Raw genomic sequence first — 6,000 nt, 5'->3', positions numbered from 1 at the left:
GGGTAGAAGAAGAGGAAGACTTATTATAAAAATAAGAGACAGTGTGCAAAAGTATGGAGATGGAAAAAAAAAGTTAGATGGGACTTTGAAGACCATCAAGTCCAATTCCCATGTTTTACAGATGAGAGACTAATGATGAGAGAGGAGAAAGAACATGCAGGAAGAGATGAGGACCTGACTAAGAATGTTTACAACGGGGTGGGTGGTGGGGGAAGAGTTAAGATGGCAGAGTAAAGGCAGGAATTCACTTGAACCCTCCCCCAAACACCTCCAAATACCTTTAAAATGACCCTAAGCAAATCCTAAAGCAGGAGAACCCACAAAAAAGACAGAGCAAAACAAATTTTTGGTGTAAGATGATTCGGAAGGTTGGCATGAGAGGTCTGTTGAATCAGGGTGATAGAGGAGCATAGACCAAACCAGAGAAGATCCAGTCCACCAAACTCATAACAGGCCTGAGCGTGGCTTTATCAACAGTACCAGTGGCATTGCTTGCTTCCAGAGCTCTCAACCCACAGACAGCAAGAAAGTCGAACAACTGGTCAGAAAGAGACCATAGGGGTCTTTTTGCTAGTACCAAGGCAGGACTCTGTTGCTTTGCTCACACTCGGATCCAATTCATGGCCCTGAGTGGCAGTTCCAGAGCAAGGATGAGCACTAGGATAGCAGAACTTGTGGCCACAGTGGAAGGGATAATCTTCTCACAGTTCCAGGACACAAAAGATTGCCTGTGGAGGCTCACAGTCCAGAGCATAGGCCAGGAGATAAGTAAACACCTCTCCTTAGATCATACCACTTGGAAGAAATAAAAATTTACAGGGCCCTAGAAGTAGATCTGAAAACATCTGTACAAAACCTATGAATGTATGGGATATTGTGCCCTCCATCCTGGAAACAGAACCCTACTTTAACAAGTAGCTAAAAGTCACAAACAACGGAAAAAAATCTTGACTATAGAAAATTATTATGATGATAAGGAAGATCAAAACACATCCTCAGAAGACAAAATAATGCAAAGCTCCTACATCCGAAGAGTGGAAGAAAAATATGAATTGGTCTTAGGTCATAGAAGAGCTGAAAATGAATTTTGAAAAGCAAATAAGAGAGGTAGAGCAAATATTGAGAAGAGAAATGAGAGTGATATAAGAAAATCATAAAAAATGAGTCAACAGCTTGGTAAAGGAGAAACAAAAACAAATGTGGAAGAAAATAACACCTTAAAAAGCAGAACAGGTCAAATGGATAAAGAGGTCCAAAAGTTCACTGAAGAATAAAAATCCTTAAAAATTAGAATGGAACAAATGAAACATAATGACTTTACGAGAAATCAAGAAACCATAAAACAAAAGCAAAGGAATGAAAAGATAGAAGACAAAGAGAAATATCTTGTTGGGAAAACAACTGACATGGCAAACAGATTCAGGAGAGATAATTGAAAAATTATTAGATTACCGAAAGTCATGATCCAAAATAGAAGTAAAATCAGCTTTCAAGAAATTATCAAGGAATATTGTCATAATATTCTAGATCCATAGGGTAAAAGAGTTATCAAAAGAATTCATGAATCACCTCCTGAAAGAGATCCAAAAATGAAAACTGACAGGAATATTATCACCAAATTCCAGTTTTCCTGGAAATTCCAGTTTTATCTATTGCAAGCAGCCAGAATGAAATAATTAAAGTACTGTGGATCCACAGTCAGTGTAACACAAGACTTAGCAGCTTCTACATTAAAGGACTGGAGACCTTTGGATATAATATTCTGGAGGGCAAAGGAACTAGGATTATGACCAAGAATCACATACTCAGGAAAACAGTATAATCCTTCAAGGAACAAACAAACAGATATTCAATGAAATAGAGGACTTTCAAGAATTTTTAATGAAAAGACCAGAGTATTAGAATAGTCAGAAAGAGTATTTATATTACACAGGGGCACATGTTTGAGTTGAATATGAAGGGATAATATCTAAAAAATAAAATTAAGGGTTGAGGGAAGAATTTACTGGGAGAGAGAGAAAGGGAGAGTAAATTACCTTACATAAAAGAGGCAAGAAAAAGCTTTTACGGTGGAGGGGAGGAGGAGGAAGGCAAGGTGGGGTTGAGTGAACCTTACTTTGATTAGAAGTGTCTCAAAGGGGGAATAATATGCACACACAATTAGGTATAAAAATCTATCTTACTCTACAGGAAAGTAGGAGGGGAAGGGGATAAGAGAGGGTAGGTGATAGAAGAGAGACAGATTAAGGTAGGGGATAGTCAGAAGGAAAATACTTTTGAGGAGGGATGGGGTAAAGGAGAAAGAGAAGAGGGGCAGAGCAAAGAAAGCAGAGTAGAAGGGATCTGCCTGATCTCTCCCTCCAAAATCCCTCAAAATACTTGTAAAATGACTCTAAACAAATTCCAGAGCAGCAGAAGTCATAAAATGACAGAGTGAAACAGATTTCCAGCTGAAGACAATCTGGAACTCCAACAGGAAGGGTCTATTGCACTGGGCTGAGAGCGGAATGAAGCCCAGTGTGGGCCATGCAGGCACAGGCAGGATTGCAGTAGGCCTTAGAGTGCTGAATCACTGGTAGCTGTAGAGGTTTCCATACTCCTCAACCCACAAATGGCAAAGACAGCTTCAAAGGTCAGTGGGAAAGCTCTCTCACTTTGGTGAGAAGAGAATGTGGTCTGTCTGGCCCCAGTTACAGCCCCAATCCTAAGGTAGTGGCAGCCTCTGTTGCTGTAGTGGCAGCTTCTGGAGCTCTCAGCCTACAGATGGTAAGGGACTCAAGTGGCTGATCTGGGTCATAGCCCTGGGTGGCAGTCCTGAGGCAAGGAGGAACCCTGGCATAGCAGAAGTGGTGGGAAAGCTACTCGCAGTTCCATGGAGGAAAAGAGTGCCTGTGGTTGCTCATAGACCACACTGCAGTCCAGGAGAAGAGTAAACACTTCACCTTTGATCATACCACTTTGGAGAAACTGAGAATTTATAGGGCCACAGAGATATCTCTGAAAACAGCTACACAAAAACCCTCAAACTTGGGCCAGTGCACCTTCCACTTAACAAAGAGCTCAAAAGACAAATAACTGACTGGAAAATGAGCACAATGGGAAAAAATAAGGCTATAGAAAGTTACTTTCCTGGGGAATAGGTATTTCTTATCATGAGGAAGATCAAAGCATACAACCATAGGAAGACAGTAAGGTCAAGGTCCTATGTCCAAGGCTGCCAAGAAAAATATGAAATAGTCTTGGGTCATGTATGAGCTCAATAAGGATTTTGAAAATCAAGTAAGAGAAGTGGAGGAAAAGTTGAGAAGGAAAATGAGAGTGATGAAAGAAAATCATGAAAAGCAAGTCAACAGCTTGCTAAGGAGACCCCCAAAAATGCTGAAGAAAAAAAGACAACTTTAAAATTAGACCTCTCAAACAACAAGAGTTCTAAAAAGCCAGTGAGGAGAAGAAGTCCTCAAAAAGCAGAATTGGCCAAATGGAAAATAAGGTGCAAAAGCTCACTGAAAAAAAAATTCTTTCAAATTGAGAATGGAGCAAATAGAAGCTAATGACTTCATGAGAAATCATGAAATTATTAAACAAAACCAAAAGAATGAAAAAATAGAAGATAATGTGAAATATCTCATTGGAAAAAGAACTGACCTGGAAAATGGAACCATGACAGATAATTTAAAAATTATTGGAATACCTGAAAGGCATGAAGAACCTAGACATCTATTAAGAAATTATCAATGAAAGTTGCCCTAATATTGAAGGAACAGAAGGTAAAATAAAAATGGAAAGAATCCAGTTATCACCTCCTGAAAGAGATCCCAAAAGGAAGTTTCCTAGGAATATTGTAGCCAAATTCCAGAGTTGCCAAGTCAAGAAGAAAGTATTACAAGAAGCCAGGAAGAAACAATTCAAATATTGTGGAAACACAATGAGTATAACAAAAGATTTAGCAGTTTCTACACTAAGGAATTCAGGGGTTTGGAATATGATATTCCAAAGGTCAAAGGAGCTAAGATTAAAACCAAGAATCAACTACCCAGCAAAACTGAGTATAATACTTCAAGGGGAAAATAGAATTTCATTGAAATAGAAGACTCCCAAGCAGTCTAGTTGAAAAGACCAGAGCTGAATAGAAAATTTGCCTCTCAAATACAAGAATCAAGAGAAACATGAAAAGGTAAACAGAAAAGATGTCATAAGTGAATCATTAAAGCTGAACTGTTTACATCCTTACATTGAAATATATTTGTAACTCATGAGACTTTTCTCAATATTAGGGGAGTTAGAGGAAATATACACATACACATATAAATATATATACATATACATATTTTGTATGTGTAGGCATATGCATATGTATGTATACATATGTGTGTGCATGTATATATATATACATATGCATACATATATGTGTAAATAAATATACATATTTATATCTATATATACACACACATATGCATATATACATATAGATAGTGGGCACAGGGTGAGCTGAATATGAAGGGAGGGTACCCAAGAAATAAAATTACACTTTGAGAGCAATGTACTAGGAGAAAGAGAAAGGGAGAGGTAGAATGCAGTAAATCATCCCCCACAAAAGGGACAATACAGAGCTTTTACAATGGAGGGGAAGAAGGGGGAGGTAAGAGGGAATAAGTGAGCCTTACCTTCATTGGATTTGGCTTAAGGAGGCAATGACACACATTCAATTGAGTATGGAAATCTAGAGTGCCCTACAGGAAGACAAAGGGGAAGAGGATATCAGGATAATGGAAAGCACAGTAGATTGGGGGAAGGGCTAATCAGAAGCCAAAACTATTGTGGGGGGACAGGTCAAGGTAGAGAATGGAATAAATGGAGAGCAGGACAGAATACAGAGAAATGTGGTTAGTCGTTCACAACATGACTGTTATGGAAGTGTTTTACATGGCTACACATGTATGACCTATACTGAAATGCTTGCCTTCTCAGTGTGGGTGGGTGGGGAGGGGGAAAGGGAGACAATGCGGAACTCGAAGCTTTAAAAATGAAAGTTAAAAATTGTTTTTGTATGCAACTGGGAAATAAGTATACAGGCAATGGGGTATAGAAATCTATCTTACCCTACAGGAAAATAGAGGGGAGAAGGATGGGAGAAGGGATGTGATAGAAGGGAAGGCAGATTGGGGAATGGGGTGGTTGGGGCACAAGCTGTCCTGGGGTGGGGGAGAGGAGAGATGGGGAGAAAATTTAGAACTCAAAATCTTGTGGAAGTGAATATTGAAAACAGAAAATTAAATAATGTTAAAAAGGAGAAAGAGAACCATTAAGAAGGGAGAGGGGGAATTGGATGAAGAGAAATACAATTCTTGGGGTTTTTCCGTTTTGTTTCAATTCTTCCTTTACAACATGACTTATGTGGAAATATGTCTAATAGGATTATACATGTATAGCCTCCATCAGATTGCATGCTGACTTGGGAAGGGGGAGGATGGAGGAGAAAAACATTAGAACTCAATCTCATAAAAGTGAATGCTGAAAACTATTTTTAAATGTAATTGGAAAAAGTAAAATATTATTAAGTGGCAGGGAGGGGTAGAATGTTTAAAATGATAGGGAAGACAAGATGAAAGACATTAAAGATATTGTGAAATTAGAAATGATGGTGAGAAACAAGAAAGAATCAAAGATACTTCCAAGGTTATGATCCTGGTTAACTAGGAAGAAAACTGTACCATTAACAGAGATAGAAACATTAGGATGAGAGCTATTTTTGAAGGTGAGCTCAGTTGAAAAATCTATGTGTTGAAGGATATTCAGGTAGCGATACTGAACATTGGGAAACAAGACTGAATATTTTAGGAAAAGTATAGATATGGGTTATCATCTTCATAAGAGTACTCACTGAAAAGGAGAGTACAGAGGCAACCAACCAATTAACCAGTAATTATCAGGCATTTATTACTTTCCAGGCTTAGGGATGCATCTATAAAGAAGGAAACAATTACTCTCCTAAGGCACAAC

Source organism: Notamacropus eugenii, chromosome 2 (assembly GCF_028372415.1).
Source record: "Notamacropus eugenii isolate mMacEug1 chromosome 2, mMacEug1.pri_v2, whole genome shotgun sequence".
NCBI classification, from domain to species: Eukaryota; Metazoa; Chordata; class Mammalia; order Diprotodontia; family Macropodidae; genus Notamacropus; species Notamacropus eugenii.
The sequence above is the reverse complement of the archived record's forward strand: the minus strand, read 5'-3'. Positions refer to the sequence as shown.